This window comes from Toxorhynchites rutilus, chromosome 2 (genome assembly GCF_029784135.1).
Source record: "Toxorhynchites rutilus septentrionalis strain SRP chromosome 2, ASM2978413v1, whole genome shotgun sequence".
Lineage (NCBI taxonomy): Eukaryota > Metazoa > Arthropoda > Insecta > Diptera > Culicidae > Toxorhynchites > Toxorhynchites rutilus.
Window position 1 is genome coordinate 310,391,633 of NC_073745.1, and position 19,273 is coordinate 310,410,905.

Genomic DNA, 19,273 nt, shown 5'->3' on the forward strand with positions numbered 1-19,273 from the left:
TGGAAAACTGATAACAACGAAATTTAAAAATGATACTGGAGACTTCTCTGTATTATTTATAGAAATTAGTGCAGGCACAATCATATGTTTCCTTTTTTATTTTCCGTATAGCTCTTTGAGACTAAGAGACCATTTAACCATTAATGTGTTCTTTGGAACATTTTTTCCAAACTGTAGCAGACAATTTGACAAGGTAAAAAAAATGTCTTTGAGATTTAAAAACACAAGAAAACAAAATTTGAAAATTCAGAGCAAGTGCACCAACCCATAAAGCGCACCAAGTGTCATCACGCACTATACGACATTTTTGACGAAGCGTTTAAGCGTTAATTTAAGCTCTTCAAATCACTCATAGTACTTGTAAGCTGCATCTACTATTCGTGGGATTATTCCTCATAAGTTCTTGATATGGTTTTGATCTGGTAAACCTGGTAAAGCCCCAATTCATTAGATCGTACCATAACCTTCCGGATTTTATGAATTGATGCAAAATAATCCAATTATCACATTGTTTCTGATACAACAGCAGTAAATGATTCTGATGTACTTCATTGCCCTTCTGACTATTCATTCGTGTTGATGGTAAGCTATCTGAAACAGGCTTTTTTGAGAAAATTCTCCCCATACAATAAAAATTCCATCTCCAAAGCTGCGGGTCCAAAAACTAATGCGGAAGCTAACCCTATGGATTTCACTATTTCAGGAGAACTTCTCTGATAAAAATAAATTTAAATTTAATAAAATTTATACTGGAAGAACTTACGGAACGTGTCATGTAATTTTTAAACTCGTAGCTTTGTGCCAGTTTGATGGTTTGAGGAAAATATCTTCCAAAAGGCATGGTTCAGATTGCTTTTCATCAACACGAATGCACAGTCAGAAGTGCAATGAAGTACTCCAGAATCATTTACTTCTGTTTTTGCATCAAAACACTGTGATAATTGGGTAATTTGGCATCAGTTCATAGAATCCGGAAGGTCTTGGCATAGTTCGATGAATAGGGGCTTCGGTTAGCTTGTTTACCAGATTGAAACCCTATCAAGAACTTATGAGGAGAGATCGTACGAATAGTAGATGCAGCTTACAAGTAGTGACCAGTCTTATAAATGAAGGTAGTTATTGTATTCTGCACTATATACTTCAATTCAACCGATTCTCACATATCTCTAGAAACTCAGTTATTTTTCCCCCTGTTGGGTGTGAAACACTGCGTCCATTATTTTGGACTATTGTGGTATACTCCTTTTTTATACCACACTTCAAGCTTATCTACTACTACTACTACCAAACAAGCAGGTGGCCACTTTGTCCCCACTACCTCTACGATGTTTTAAAGACATACAGAGGGTGGGAACAGCATCTATTTTCGACTAGTTAAATTGGGAAAAGTCGAGCAAGGCCATAGAATAATAATATTTTATGTAGTGTATCAACGCATAATGACAAAATGTAAAAAGGACTATTGTGACGAAGGAAGTAATAATTTGATTCCAACGGTAACTAAATTCCACTCAATACAGACAGAAAGCCTCAATACACAAAACTGAATCCTGTAGATAACTGTCTGTTTGTCGCAGTAAAACGTAGATGATTCTTAAGATTTTAGAACTCATACATATTCCACTTTATCGTAAAGTTATTGAACATCCTAAAATTTACAACAAAGTACTTCTTTAACGGTCGATTGAATTAACCTAAGGCATAGATGAAACTAACTTGAGATCATAAATATGCGTTATGTCTAGTCGAGTTCGCCCAAAAAAACTTTTCAAGAAAAAAAATAGCTCATCGAGGATATCAAAGAACTATAACTATCATACGGCGATAGAACTGATTGGTAAGTTACCGTAATTGATGAGTTTTTATTTGCCCAAATTTAGAAATTCGTTTTTCTCAAAACTTTGTCATCGAAAATGGCGTAATTGATAAATCAAAAAGTTTGTTATTATTCGTTTTGAAATTTTATACTCATCTGTTCAATAATACTTCTCGCTGTGAGAACCTATTTTTGGAAAAAAATGGGAACATAATTTTTCTGACGCAATCAAAATTGGATGAATATTATTCCTTTGAATATAATATTTTTTTTTAAATATTGCAGGATCATCTACAAAATATTTTCTATATACACTCGACAAAAAAATTAGCGAAACAGAGTGGGAAGTCGGAAATTTTAAGTGATTTTTGACATGCTGTAACTTTGTGAAAAATCAACGCATATCGATGAGATGCACATCATTTTGAAGCTACAACTTTCAGGTATTAGAATATTTTACGTACATATTTTTATCTTGGTGTGTGTAAGTGTAGTGGGCAACAATATCGGGAAGAAATGAAAAATCGGTTTTTCTTAGTGTTTTCAAGAATTTTCTGGCCTAACACAATTTTTTGATAATCAACTCAACAGCAAATCCAATTAACCTTATCAACCAGCTTTCATTTGGTTCCAAGAACGTTCCTGTAGGGCCTTCCCACACAGAGATATTTCAGTTTGAATGAAAAATTACCTCTTCGTCTTTGATAATGAATAATTCGATAAAAAACCATCGCACCGCAAATCGAAAGACAGTTTTGAAAACTCCAATAAATGCTGGCCAAGGATAATTTGTTACTTTGACGAAAAAAAAAATTTAAATTTTTGCATCGATTTTAAAAAAAATGCCAAAAACAAAATGTTTATAGTGCTTTACAAAATTTACTGTAATACTGCAAATATAGCAGTAAGTTCTAATGTTTCCAGGCAAATTTTTAGCCTAGTGTATTCTTTAAACATCTGTGAACGTTTCATATTGATACGTGAAGTCGTTTTTTCAGGAAGATTTTTGGAAGTTTGGAGTAAATTAGAGGAGCAATTAATCGCAAATCATATCAGAAGTACAAAATCCTACACGACTCGCAGAATGAACGATTTGTAACTTTTGTTTCCATGCGTTTGTAGGTACAAATATTGTAAGGAGTGATGATACTCACTCATATTCATACGCAATTCCACACATACACGCGTTCTTCTCCCACAAGCTCATAAAGACGAAAGTTACGAATCGTTCATTCTGAGAGTCGTGTATGATTTTATACTTCTGGTATTATTTCCGATTAAATGCTCCTCTAATTTACTCCAAACTTTAAAAAATCGGCTAGAAAAAACGGCTGAACGTATCAATATGAAACGTTCACAGGTGTTTAGGGAATACACTAGGCTAAAAATTTGCCTGGAAACATTAGAACTTACTGCTATATTTGCAGAATTACAGTAAATTTTGTAAAGCACTATACAAATTCTGTTTTTGGAATTTTTTTGAAATCGGTTCAAAAAAATTAAATTTTTTTTTTCGTCAAAGTAACAAATTATCCTTGTGCAGAATTTATTGGAGTTTTCAAAAGTGCCTTTTTATTTGCGGTGCGATGGTTGTTTATTGATTCATAACCGAAGACGAAAGGGTAATTTTTCATTCAAACTGAAATATATCTGTGTGGAAAGGTCCTACAGGAACGTCCTTGGAACCAAATGAAAGCTGGTTGATAAGGTTATATGGATTTGCTGTTGAGTTGGTTAGCACAAAATTGTGTTAGTCCAGAATATTCTTGAAAAAACGAAAAGAAATCGATTTTTCATTTCTTCCCGACATTGTTGCCCACTACACTTACACACACCAAGATAAAAATATGTACGTAAAATATTCTAATACCTGAAAGTTGTAGCTTCAAAATGATGTGCATCTCATCGATATGCGTTGATTTTTCACAAAGTTACAGCATGTCAAAAATCAACTAAAATTTCCGACTTCCCACTCTGTTCCGTTAATTTTTTTTGTCGAGTGTAAATAAAAATCCCGTTTCACCGTGTTTGTGGTCGTACTCCTCGGAAACGGCTCGACCGATTTTGATGATATAAAAAAAAAACTTAGTAGACATGGGAATGGGTCGTATTCTATATTCTAGGGGACCGATTACCATATATTAAATACCGATTGAGGTGGTCCTCTGCAGGAAAAAAAAATATTTTTTCTGAATATTTTTTTGGTATTTTTTCTAAAATTTAGCTTTAAAATATACATACAACCCCAAATATTCACCTCACCCCCTACTTCTAATAGCAATTTTTGTAGTTTTGTATAAACAACTAGCTGTACCCTGCCACGCTCTGCTGTGGCACATTGTGGTGGCATGGTTGAGTAGAATTTTTCATTTTTTTATGTTGTAACAACAATCCTAGATGTGTTTGGTTGTTTTGTATATTGTATCATAGTTTGAGCTCAATCGGATCCGTACTTTTCGAGTTTTTAACGAACGAACAGAAAATTTATATATATATATATATATATATATATATATATATATATATATATATATATATATATATATATATATATATAAGTCCTGATGTATTTTTTTTTTTATTTTCATTTCTTCATAAAATTAGTTACAATCATCTGTTTTATGTCAAATATGCGCCGTTTTGTTCGATGACTTGTTCCCAACGAGATGCCAACTTCATAATACCCCTGTTATAGAAGCTCGCTTCCTTATTGGCAAAAAACTCGGATAGCCTAACTTCTGACTACCTTGCTCGTTCGCCATGGATAAAAACAGGTGGTAGTCACTTCTGGCACGTCACCAAAGAAGTGTGTGGCCTGGCGTTGTCCTGATGGAAGACAATGCGGCCTCTGTTTATCAAAGATGGCCTCTTTTTCATAAGTGCTACCTTCAAGCGGTCCAGTTGTTGGCAATACAGGTCCGAATTGAGCGTTTGGCCATAGGTAAGCAGCTCATAATACATTATTCCTTGACAATCCCACCAAACACACAGCAGAACCTTCCTGGTCGTTAATGAGGGCTTGGCCACCGTCTGAGCCGCTTCAGCGGGCTTCGACCACGACCGTTTGCGCTTCACGTTGTCGTAAGTGACCCACTTTTCAAAGCCAATCACCATCCGCTTCAGAAACGGGTCGATTTTGTTGCGATTCAGCAGCGATTCACATGCGTCGATACGGTCAAAGATGTTTTTTTTGCGTCAACGTGTGTGGCACCCATACATCGAGCTTCTTTGTGAATCCAAGCTTCTTCAAAAGGTTAATAACGGTTTGATGACTTATCCCCAGCTCTTGGTCGATGCTACGGCTGCTACTATGCCGGTCTTTCTCGGCTAATTCAGCGATTTTGTCGCAATTTTCGACGACAGGCCTTCCGGAGCGTGGCGCATCTTCGACGACCTCTACACCAGAACGAAAACGTTGAAACCATCGTTGTGCGGTGGAAATGGAAACTGTATCGGGTCCATAAACTGCACAAATTTTATTGGCAGCTTGAGATGCATTTTTGCCTTTGTCATAGTAGTACTGTAAAATATGTCGGATTTTCTCTTTATTTTGCTCCATATTTGCGACACTATAACTCACGAACGACTTAACCAAACAAAACACTGTCAAGGACTATATTATATATATATATATATATATATATATATATATATATATATATATATATATATATATATATATATATATATATATATATATATATATATATATATATATATATATATATATATATATGTAGAGAGATAGATGAGAGAAATCGATAAATTTTAAATCACTTCAAAACACAATTTCAGTTCATGATTTTGTCAAACACGTGGAAAAACGATGTTTCCATCCCATAGGACACATATTCATTACTGAACAGTCGATTTTCGTTAGAATCTCAATTTCAGAAACACACTCTGGTCATATATAAAATCATTTTTCTTCCAATTTTTTATGCCGTCACAACACTCCTTGAAGTGGATTGTATAGTGTGTATATATATATATATATATATATATATATATATATATATATATATATATATATATATATATATATATATATATATATATATATATAGATATTCAAAAAATTTAACCGAATTTATTTACGTTGTTTTATGACAGGTGGCACTACGTTCGCCTCATAGCCCTTCCGTCCACACAAGAAACCTTAATTAGCATAAAGCTAGGCGTCGTCGAGATGGAATCCTTATTGAATGAACACAATGAATTATTGAATTTCTTCAAATCACACATGCTCGGATTGTAAAATGACATCAATCTTGATAAAAGACCGACTGAAGAGCACGAGTGCAGGTTCCAAGTGTGTGTTGTTAAAGACATTGTTGGAATCAAGGTAGATAACTCAATAGCGACGCGACAAATTGCGATTCAAAGAAGAAACAATAATCTAGAGTGCGTCGTCGACATACATTGTTCATACGACATTCATACGTTCATACGATACATCTTCTTTAATGGTACTAACGTTCCCAACGTTTATTTTCTCAACATAGTAATAATTGCGTAATGTTTATTGGTACTTAGTTGAGATTTCTAGACCAAGAAAAACGCCTCGAATGTATTCTGAGTGACAAACTTTACAATATGTTCAACCACAGTGGTCGACATAAAGGCAAGGGCGGAGAGCGAACGACTGCGATCCCTACGACAAAATGAAGAAAAGCTACGTGAGGAATAATATATTTATCTTCGAGACGCTATCATGAGCAATGCCGACACAGCCTTTTAATGAGCTTAATTACAACATTACACGTATTCGGTCCAACACGGTGCTGGATGTTTTCGGTTGAGTGACAAAGCATAACCTCATACGCACATTTTTAGTTTGATTAGTTCACGAAATATTCAGAGGAGAACGGTAGTGTAGTTTCCTGGGAAAGTCTAGATCCGTCTACTGATCAACTGCTCATTTCAATCTAAAATTCGTTCGACTCAAGTCCAATCGAGTTGTGTAAATGTGGCAACCTTCCACACAATTCGACATAGACGACATTGAGCTTCGTGTTCCATTTCTGTGAGGCGAAAATTATCATGAATTTTCGGGTGAAATTAACACGCAATTTAGATAGTTAGATACTCCCCCCAACCCCTCTCTTAGTGGAGGCTGCCATAAAAATGAAACACAAATTTCTGCATTAATCGAGAATTAAATAATCTGATATTATAATGATGAGTTTTGGTAGAAATACTAGTAATTTTATAGTAAAAGGTAAATTCATCAGGGTCGATTAGAAGATCAATCAATGAACAGTTCTGTGAATGGACCATGAACTTGTTCATAGTAAGAAAACGTGAATGTTTCAAGGTATTGATAACAAAACTCAAATTTTGGGCGGGACGAAGTTTGCCGGGTCAGCTAGTTATAAATGAAAATAGATTCTACCGAAAAAAAATAAAATAGGCTCTAATATGCGTTCTGTGTAAACGAGTCACACGTTCTCTGCAAGTGGGGAGAGTCTTGAACGAAAATTGTTTCTAATAACGATTTTATAGCATGGATAAAGTTCTGACGGATATGCAAGACAAGATTGCATTTGCAAGACATTTCATAGCACCACTGAATTTAAGTCGAACGAATTTCTGAATGCAAAAGTCGATTTCGATCGAATCGTCGGGTTTGAATCAATCAGATTTCGGAATATGGGTGATTGTTCGATATTGTTACCACAAACATGGTTCATGGCCCATGCGATGATTTAAAGCTTTTATCATCTTGCATGTCAGATAGAAGCGTTTTCCTGACGATTTTACTGACGACACGATCACAAGCGTAGGCGGACGTCCAACATATCAACGAAGAAATATTGATAATGGTGGACAACCATTCACAAATTAATTTATTAGTTTACACTCAAGAATCAATAACGTTTCACGATTGTTTTTCGTATGACCATTCGCACCGTCATTTCCAGCAGCATAAACATCAAGCACACTATCGTTCGAATCGTTTCATTCGTTATATTTCATCGATCACATTCGATCCGTCTTAAAGATCGTTAGAACAATAAAAAACATTTAAGAAACATTAGTTATTTTTGATTTAACAACCTACATATTCAGTACAAATAATTGATATGGCAGAACAACGTTTGCCGGGTTAGCTAGTAACACGCCATTTCGGATTTTTTGTATCGTCGTAAATACAGAAACATCATATGTCAAGTTTCAAAACTATTCAACTAGTTATTCTTGAACGAAAAACCATTCAAAATCAAGTAGAAAAAAGAACAATAAAAAAAATTAGGTAGAAACAGCATCGATATTCAAAACTAATCTATTTTCATTTCGAAACCGTACACAAAATCCGATTGCACTTTTGCCAACAATAAACCCAATGCCGAACAGAAAATTTTTGGCAATTTTTATCATACCATGCTTATTTAGGGAATGACAAAACGATTTCGGACAAACACACATTTCGCTGACAATTCGAAACAATTTGATAAAAACCGCCAATTTCGCTAGATAACCGTATTAATAACATCTGCCACTGAATCATTCGCTGAACTCATACGATTTTGCACCGTTTACAGCACACATTCGTTCGCTTGGTTTGAATTCACTTGCACAGCTGAATTTGGTGGCAAAATGTGCCGACCCAGGTGTATGAATTCGGATTTGGTCTCGCCGGGAATCTGTTTTCTTTTCTTCTTCTTCAATAATAAACGCCCCACGATCTCGCGCGCGTACTTTTCTGTATTTTTTTTTCGGTCGATTTGTCGCATTTGACTTTGAAGCAGTTGCTGTTTGTGAATGCTGTCACCATAATCTAAACACTGGCATTTGTTTCCGAGCCGTGATGATGATGTGAAGACGTGAAAGCACTGCCTGTGGAAGAGTGATATTTTCATCACTCTCAACCACAGCATCAGATCAGCAGATCGCGGCGCGCACTCGATGGACAAGAGGCAATGGAGACGGAACGGAATCTTATCTATTTGTTTGAGAAAAAAAAAATCACACAATCGCTTTAATGAGATGAATCTCATTTGACGAGATATATTTTTCAGTTGGGCCACATATATTCACAACGCGTATGACTGTTTTTGTTTCCTCGACGCCGATATATTTGGCATTTTGTCAAAATAGAAGAAACAACAACTGCTTCTCCGTTAACCCCACTTCTCATCACAACAATCAGCACCAACAAGTGATCTCTCGGGAAAAGCAACATATACATGAACAGGTACCACGGAACGAATCGAAACAACTAATTCTACCGTCAATTTCCCGCCAACATGCCGCAACTAATCACACTGATCATGGCTCACGCCGACGGTGGGATTTAATCCGGCGACCTTGCACCGCTATTCGTGGCCGGTGTGGTACGAACAGGCAGCCTGTCAGCCAGCAACTGCCGACAACTGGTGTGCTCGTAAATTACACGCACCGCTGATACTGTGACACTGGCTTGCACGGCGCGTCCCACACTGATGAGTGGTGCTGAGATGCCTGAGGCCGGCTAGACCGTTTCGATCTGCCGCGGGGACATCCACCGATGGATGGATGGAGGCCGGTTCAGAAGAAAAATAAACCAAAATAATCGCCGCGATAACCACGCGAGATTACGGCGGGAGCAGCTGTTCGGAAGACGCGAGCGTCTGTATGATGTTTTTTTTTATCTCACAGCGAAAGTATCTACACACACGACGTGTCTTAGAACCGAACCGAAACTAAGCATTCACGGCGTAAGTCGCATTCGGAAGCGATACAAATTCTGGCGCGCAACGAGAGAGAGTGCGAGAACGTGGGAGAGATGAACTGAGAATGGAGAACGCGGCTGCCGCGTTTCGAAGGGAATGTACTTCCCTTGATCAGGCGGAAAGTGCGGTTGGAATGACGATGGGGGCGGACGGCTGATGACGACGTCATCGACACACCGTCCGTCTCCGTTGGTGTGCTGCTGATAGTGCGCTTCGCGGTAATCGGCAGTTGTCCTGCTGCCATTCACAGCTGCCAATGTTGGTTTGCTGGTTGGATACACGGTTGATACGGGTTGCGCTGCTGGCGATGGGTGGGTTTGAATTCGCGAGTAAACGCTAACTACTGCCGAGAACGGCGTGTCGTGTGAGTATTTGCTATGATGATTTTTATGATTTCTAGGGAATCAATTACTCAATCTTTTACAATCAAATCGAATCTTAACATGAAATCATTTACTTTCTATAAATGAATTACATCGTGTGAAAACTAAATCGACACTTAAAAAAATATATCAAAAAACTGTATAACCTTATTCCACCACACCTTACACCGACAATGCACAATGCACAATGGTCCAGGAGACGCATTTAAGTGGAAATTAGCATTTAGAGCTCGACGGTCATTCTCTAGACAAAAACTGTCTTCGACAAAGTTGTTACATATGATAGAGCGCTCATTTTCATGTTATAAAAAATAGGGTGACCAAAATTGTCGATGAAATAAAAAATATAACTTTCTTTTCTTTATTGATAGAGGTAAACATAGTTCGACAATATTGTAGTCCCAGTTATTTGAGATATCTTTGAAGAACAAAGTTTTTTTCTACCTCATGAAATAACCAATATAGCGCATTTTTTCTAAGTTGAGTTGGGGTCACCATGAAAAAAACCGTTTTTATACTCTAACTTTTATTTTTCAAATTCTACATACAAACTGTCTTCGAAAGACTTTTAGAGCTCACTAATACAAACGTTTTGCGATAAAAGTTATTGATATTTCTTCCCAAAGAATACGCTCTCTTCAATTGCTTGCCATTCTTTCTGGGGCAAACATGAAAAATGTTTGTTGAAGGAATTTAAAAGAACAAAATTCAGTAGACAGTTTTCGTCTAAAGAATAAATATCTCCTACAAAGTTGTATTTTAACTAAGTTGCATTAGGGTAACCATGAAAAAAAATGGTTATTTTACTCTAACTTTTATATTTCGAATTCTACATCAAAGCTGTCTTCATATGACTTTTGGAGCTTATCAAGACCAACATTTTTCGGTGCAGAACTTGTCAATATCCTAATCCTACTCAAAGTTATTGATGGTTTTTCATCCAAAAACTCATGATTTCAATTTTGATTTACTCAAACACGAAAAATAACATAGCTTTGAAAATCACCCATTATGTAGAGTGAACTATGTTCTTTCAAATGCCGCCAATAAATTTTATTTATATTTGTCCTAGAAAGAATGGCAAAAAATTGAAGAGAGCTTATATTTTGGGAAGAAATATCACTAACTTTGAGTTAAGTTGAGATATTTACAAGTTCTGCATTGCAAAATATTTGTATCAGTATGTTCTAAAAGTCTTTCGAAGAAAGTTTGTATGTAGAACTTGAAATATAAAAGTTAGAGCAAAAAAAACATTTTTTTCTAATGGTGACCCCAACGCAACTTAGGAAAAAGGCGCTATATCGGTTATTTGAAGAAATAGAAAAACACTTTGTTCTACAAAAGTGTCTCAAATAACTGGGACTACAACATTGTCGAACCATGTTTACCCCTATCTGTAGTGTAGCGTTGCCTGAACGGTCTTGGCTTTCTTTCATACAACTAAAACTCGACCAATCCTGATAGCTTGCAACTCTCGACTGTTTTATTTTTCCGAAATTAATTCTACAAGCTAATTCATCTACCTTCAAATTTCTGGGGAGGCGCTTGGAGTTACCCTGCTATATCTGCCGATAAATAATTATGCGCCGAGTAATCAAAAAATGACCCGTGTGTGTTGAACTGCCACGAACCGAGTGGAAACTTGAGATTTGTTTCACTCGCACAAAAATAACAAAATTGATGTCAGTAAAAAAAAACGTAGACTCGGTAACAACATAAGTTGAACAAAAATGTAATTAGAGAAGTGTTCGATTTTCGACGAGGGAGATGCACTTTTGGAACTTGACGACAAAACGCAAATGTGCTTTAATGAAATATGAAGAATGGTTTGGCGAGGTATTCTCCAAGCATCTCTACATACATATATGGAGGAATTAGGGTCGCTTCATACCCCCTTACTTACAGAGCTTATAATAATCTTGAAGAGATTATTGCAAGCAGATTAAAAAATAATGTAATAATTTTTGATTTTTAAATTTCAGTCATAGGAACTTAAATTATTTTTTTTTAATTAAAACAAAACATGCTCCTTCAACTCTGTAATTCCGCTATTCTGAACTGAAACTGAAATGACCTTATCTCCTAAAAGTTTCCCAAAATGTCTTATCAATCATCGTTATTGAGCTTTTACAGCATAATCAAAAAACATTCATATTTTCATCATTTTTCATTGTTTATATATTTGTTTCTCTTATATATTTTCTTCTTTAATTTTTCATTTCCGTCATTATATAATTGAAGGGTGTAAATTCCTCTCTCATTAATTCTTTTGCTTTTATCTATATTTCTTAGAATTTTGAATTCTCACATTTCTAGTTGCTATGAACCAATAATTTTATATAATTTTCTTCTTTTTTTGTTTTCCTCCGATATACATGTGAATCGATATTACCTTTACAGTAATAGCAGAGCTATTCTGGTTTTTCAGCTCTTCGGTACATTCAAAAGTTATTCTAGCAATTGATGGACGCATTTTTGTTATAGTTTAGCTGTGGGTAAGATGATATCACGGTATATGTAGTTTTCCATTATATCTACTTTTTCTTTCAGTATGTTTATTTTGTTCCTTTTAGATTTTTTTCTTTATCATTTATTATTTCTTTTCTTCTCATTTAAAAAAACCCTTCGGTTTTTCATTCTCGATGTTCTATCCTTCTTGATTTCTTTATCCTCTTTATTTGTTTTCATTCTGCATACTCTCCTTTATTTAATCTTATTAAATCATTATTTTGTTCATTTACTTTTTTCCATCAACATGTGCATGCTTTAACTTCATTTTTATTGATTTCTCCTTCATATTCCCTGCTTTATCTACTTCTTCTTTCATTACAATATCTGTCCTCGCACATTTTCTCAACTAGGGATCCTTTCCGATTCCCAGATTATCTTCAAGGAAAGCAACACTTTGTAAACACCACGGTAGATGGGCTGTTGTCTCCACTTGGACAGCATCCCACCGCTGTCACCAATTCTAGCGTTGCCTGGACGTATGTTGAACTGCCACGAACCGAGTGGAAACTTGAGATTTGTTTCACTCGCACAAAAATAACAAAATTGGTGTCAGTAAAAAAAACGTAGACTCGGTAACAACATAAGTTGAACAAAAATGTAATTAGAGAAGTGTTCGATTTTCCACAAGGGTGATGCACTTTTGGAACTTGCCGACAAAGCGCAAATGTGCTTTAATGAAATATGAAGAATGGTTTCGCGAGTTATTCTTCAAGCATATCTACATACATATATGGAGGAAAAAGGGTCGCTTCATCCCCCCTTACTTACAGAGCTTGTAATAATCTTGAAGAGATTATTGCAAGCAGATTAAAAAATAATGTGATAATTTTTGATTTTTTATTTTCAGTCATAGGAACTTAAATTATTTTTTTTAAATTAAAACAAAACATGCTCCTTCAACTCTGTAATTCCGCTATTCTAAACAGAAACTGAAGTATGTATTATCCAAGCATCTCTACATACATATATGGAGGAATTAGGATCGCTTCAGTAGAGATAAGAAAGTTTGATTTTTTTATTTCATCGAAAATGTTGGTCACTCTATTTTTGGCAACATTAAAATGAGCGCTCTATCATATGTAACAACTTTGTCGAAGACAGTTTTTGTCTAGAGTATAACTATCAAGCTCTGACTGCTAATTTCCACTTAAATGCATCTCCTGGACCAGTGTGCAATGTTATCGGTTTTGACTTGATAAGGAAGTTCTGACCACGTCCTCGTCAATACTCGTCCTAAGCATTCATAGGTAACTTGTGCGGAGCTCACCTGCATTCTTTCTCGACCCATTTGATGTGGCTTTCATTTGATGCTTGTTTTGATAGTATAAAAATGCTGCGGGCTCAAATAAAGTTTCTTTTATTGCTCTTCCAGAAAAAATATTCCGAATAACCGGAAGGTATTCCCTCAGCAGATGTTTCCAAAATCGATTGAGCTGACTTTGGATATCTCCCCGAGACTTATGGAAGGTTCTCTTCAAACATTCTTCTTCCACGCATGGCTGCTTAACCCCGATCGATTTTCCAAGCAGGAAATGGTTTGGTGTGAGGAATTCTAATTCTGCAGAATCAAGTGGCAGATACGTAATTGGTCTAGTATTTACAATGCCCTCTGCCTCTAAGATTACGGTTTGCAAAACTTCATCGTAGAGTTTTCCTTCGATGTACGCGTCCTCAACTTTTAGGCGAGCGGACTCGTCGCTCCCACGCACCACCCATGTGTGGAGCGTTTGGTGGAATAAAGGTCCTCGGGTGTCACCCTTAAAGGTTGTATAGTATCCGGTTATTACTTACGGTATTATCTAACAAAACATTTCACTATGGAAAATTCCATGTTATAGAATCTTTCATGGTTTTTTATTTTAATTATTTCGTCATATTTGATCTTATATTTCTATCCTGGGGTGTAACTTCAAAGTCTCGAAAAAGAGGGGGTGGCGTTCGAAGTACTAGGTTTTGAGCGTTTTATATCTCTACCGGAAGAACGAAGTGGTATGAAAATAACATTATTCGAAAGATTAAATATCTACAAGAGATGTTTTTTTTACTTATTTTCCAAAAAAACTTGTTTCAATAGCTCAAAACTGCTTCAAAAGCAAATTATTTAAATCATTATATATAGCGATAGCTTATTGAAATTTCATTTCAGTCTCGATTGGTCTGCGGTTGATGCATGATACATGAGGCGTCGGTTAGCCAACCTCTGTCCGTTTTTCTTTTGCTGCCGTGACGAACGGACATGCAAAATCGTTTGCTTGAGAATGCACCCAAGGGGGTAAAATATGATTTCGCACACATTTGGGCGGTTGACTAGGTGTTTCCGTGATGATTTTTATATCACGGAAAAGATATTTCGGATGTACGGAGAATTGAATAAGCTTGTCTTGATGATTTGAATGTTAAAAACAGACCACAAGCCAAAGATCATTATTTAGTATATATTTGAACAGATCGCAATACATTTTCAAGGAAAAACAAATTATTCATTCATCCATTTATTGAGAATTCATTTATATGCAACTTCCAACAAATGATTACTAAGCCGATGGAAGACCTTGCGTTTATATTACAGATATAACCCACTCCTATTTTTCTCGTTTTCGGTGAAAAAAGCAGATTTTTTTTTATAAAATGATGATGGTCCCACCTCATTCCCCTACAAAGGTTTGAGCAGGACGAGTTATCTTATTGATAATAATTGAGTTACTGTATTTCTTTATTACATCATACTAACCAGTGAGCACATTAAATTGAAAAGAAAACGGACTGGTTATCCCGCAGACATAGATTGCTAATCGAAAGAACAATTTAAGCCTTTATCTAGAATATTCATTCCATGGCATGTCGAGAGAATTTCCAACCCGGGAAGACCCTAGACCTATCGGGAATTGAACCCAATGCCTATTTCAGTATTAGCCATGAATTCACAATAGAATTCCCGCTTCACTGGATACCCGACAACGGTCTGTTAATCGTTTTCGAGACCAGACAGCTGAGCATACCTATGCCTAATTCCAGCCGATACTTCAGGCCCTACAACCGAGACTCAGGTTTCCACATTAAACCCCTTGGAATGACTTTGTTTTATTCGATCAAAACTTCATATACTTTTGTTCAATCTCACGTTTCTCTGCGTCTGCCAACGCGCGCGGGCTCAAACTATTGCAGACCTCACAATAATTTTTTAAATTTGTTTGAATAACTAAGATAAATATAAAAGCAAAAAAAAATACCATCATCACCATAGTCTTGACATGAAAAACACACGGACACACATACACACAAAAGACAATAATTTCTTCGTTTCATGAAATAATGATGAGGGTCACCTCAAAAAGTTTGAGCTGTATGAGTTCCCTTGTTGATCATTATGTAACAATTATCAAAATAACCAGTAAGCACATTGAAGTAAAAACAAAACAAACGGACTGGTTATATGTCAAACATAGATTCCTAATTGAAGAACAATTTATGTTATCAACTTACGTATTTATTCCATGGCATGTCGAGAGAATTTCCAACCCGGGAAGACCCTAGACCGATCGGGAATTGAACCCAATGCCTATGTCAATATTAGTCATGAACATACAAGGGGAATCCCATTTCATCAGATCCCCGGCCTGCAATTGCGATCGTTTCCGAGTTCTAGTAGCTGAGCAAACCCAAGCCTAATTCTAGCCAACACTTCAGGCTCATTACCTTACGTATCCCAAGGCATGTCAAGAAAATTTCCAACCCGAAAAAATCCTTGACCGATCAGGAATTGAACCCAATACCTATGTTAGCATTAGCCTTGAATTTACAAAGGAATTCCCCCTTCACTGGATACCCGACAACGGTCTGTTAATCGTTTTCGAGACCAGACTACTGAGCAAACCTAAGCCTAATTCCGATACTTCAGGCCCTACATTCAACCTGGGGTATAAACGTGTCAACCTGAATCTGCAATGAGATCTGCCACAACACAGAAAAGTCTTGATATAATTATCTGTTGGAAAGATGAATTTACAAGTATTCTGATTGAGCTATCCACAGCTTACCTCAGGTTTCCACATTAAACCCATTTGAATACTTTTATTAAAAAAATAATTGAACTTGCATATGTTCTATCTCAAGTTGTCTATGTTTGCTAACGCGCGGGCTCAAGCTATTGAAGATTTCACAAGTATTGTTTAAGTTGATGTCTACAGGTAAAGGAAAAATAAAAATAACCATCATCATTAGTCTAAAGATAAGAAAATACAAATATCCGTTAAAACTTCGTCATCTTACATACTAACATTAATTATATGCAGAGTCAAAAATCTAAATCATGCTTCAAAAACTCTTTACAAATACTACGGAATATTCGAAGGCTTGTTGCTGTCTTTGCTTTATTTGGTAATGTTTTATACAGGCGATATCCTTTATAAAAAAGTGAGTTTTGGGTACATGACATTCGAAAGTTCATGGTTCTGAGGTCACTTGCTTGTCTTGTGTTATATCGGTGCATATATCTTCCATACGTTATCGTGTTTTGTAAATGGTTCGGTGTCATACCACTAATCATCTTATATATGAACGTAAGAGTGCAATATTTGATACGCTGTCCCACTGACATCCATTGCAGGCATTCAAGCATAAATCTTCGTGGAGTAAGTCGATCGCATCTCAATATCAAGCGCATGACCTTGTTTTGAACAGTTTGCATTCTCTTCATTTGCCTCTTATTTGCGAGAAATAGCACAGATGCACAATAATCGAAATGTGGAGCGATCAATGCTTTGTAGATGGTGATTTTACTTTCAAAGGTCAAGAATCGATTAATTCTACAAAGCACTCCATATTTTTGAGCTGCCTTCTTTATAGTATATTTTATATGTTCGTCGAAGCGCAGCGTTTCGTCAAGAATAACGCCAATATATTTGATTGATGTCGTTCTTTCCAGAGTTTGCCCATCGATAGTTATACTAAGACTATCACTGTCAATACTATGTGTCAATACTACCATATATAGGGTTTTGGAAAAAGAAATGTCGTATTTCTGATCGAAATTTGACGCTTTATTTAACATACTTGAAATTATCCAATTTAAGTCAAATATGCGCCGCTTTGTTCGCAAACTTGTTGTCATTTAGAAGGCAACTTCATTATCCCCCCCCCCCTTATAAAACCCCCTCTCCTTATTTGCAAAAAACTCAGACAGTCAGTTTTCGCAAGCCTCTTTTGAGGCCAAATTAGTATCACCAAGAGCGTTTTGCATGGACCGGAAGAGATGATAATCACTTGGAGCCAGGTCCGGACTATACGGTGGGTGCAATAGGATATCCCATCCGAGCTCCCGTAGCCTCTGGCGGGTCATCAAATATGTGTGAGGCCGAGCGTTGTCCTGGAGGAAAACAACACCATTCCTATTGATCATTTCTGGCCGCTTCTGGTAAATCGCCTGCTTCAAACGGTCAAGCTGCTCACAGTAGAGAACCGAGTTGAGGGTCTGACCATAGTTGAGCAGCTCATAGTGGATGATTCCCTTCCAATCCCACCAAACACAAAGCAAAACCTTCCTGGCCGTCAATCCGGGCTTGGCGATGGTTTGGTTGGAATTCGTAGACAACTCTTTGGGATTATAAAGACAACATAATTTTGCTAAAAATTTACAGCTTGTGACATTTTCAGAACTGTTTAATCTATGTTTCGCAATTTCAACTGATTGTTGGGGGTCTTTGTAGCCACATTGGTTGCGTGTTCGCTTAGCAAGCGATCGATTATGAGTTCAAAACACAGGGTCCTCATTGAGTATCTTTGTGCTGTTACAGAATAACTACGTCCACGCAACAATCATCAGCGGTGGAGATCGATCCACGGTCGAATGAAGAACGATTTATCCATACAACTGCTCTGCTCTGCAAGGACCAACGGGTTGCTGTTCTATTAACCCTCCTGTACTCGCGTGCAAAATCATAACACGTATAATCACGCACGGTGTCACAGACCGAAAATTGAACTTCTCTGTAATGTTGCCATTGTGTATTTTTCAGGCTTTATCGACATTTATTTGAAGAAGATGGTATGATTGAATGAAAAAACTCCAAAACATATGTTTTCTTCGTCTTTATTATGTTTTAATAGTCATCTAATTCAGCCTCCTCAAAATAGAGTAATTTTTGATACTCCAACACAAATAACAAAATTCGATTTTTTCACTGTTATTAATTAAAAGTAAGCAACTGAATATAATTCATGGAAGTATAAAGAACTATAAAATAATATAAAAACGTATTAATCGATTGTGGTTTCATTGGAGTAAGAATTAGAACATAGCATAACTGCATGCTCGGAACAAACATATTTTTGTACATTTCATGCAGTTGTTGCGTGTTTTTCGTGTTTATCGAAGAGAAGAATGTATAACGACCTTCTAGATTCTGGAATATAAAATTTGCATATTTTTAATATTCTTTGTCTCTGTTTTCTTAGTAAACTAAGAATTGATGCCTTTTTTTAGATGGACATAAAGAGATGATATAACTTCCTTTTCTTTTTATTGTTTTCTTGTCGATATTGTCCATTATAAAAAAAATCCCCGAAACTGTAACTGTTAAAAATTACCATAAGCTACCGAGTAGTTTATAGTTTACTGTTCACAATTCTTCCACAAGTGAAATTCTTCCGCAAGTATGTATATGTATGACCGTTATATTTAGCGAAACATTTATATTTTGCTCTTGAACGTATGGATCTAATGACGAATAGTTGATATATGGATCCGTTCAATCCAGTTACAAAAGAGACCGAATTCAAATAAGAAAAGTCCGGTAATGATCATATATACATTATATTTAATAAATATTCCACGCCACTAACATTAATTT

The 19,273-nt window shown here is 36.2% G+C and overlaps 1 protein-coding gene across 3 annotated transcripts in view; it reads right to left on the reverse strand.

Moving 5' to 3' along the window:
• Positions 1 to 19,273, reverse strand: part of LOC129770833 (four and a half LIM domains protein 2) — a 422,902-nt gene that overhangs the window by 241,252 nt on the left and 162,377 nt on the right. The window contains exon 1 of one of the 3 annotated variants that reach the window (XM_055773942.1): positions 9,049 to 9,219. The exons of the other annotated variants lie outside the window; for them this stretch is intronic. The gene's annotated coding sequence lies outside the window, so the exon portion shown is untranslated. Of the gene's footprint in view, positions 1 to 9,048; positions 9,220 to 19,273 lie in introns of those variants that run through there. 3 annotated transcript variants of the gene reach the window in all.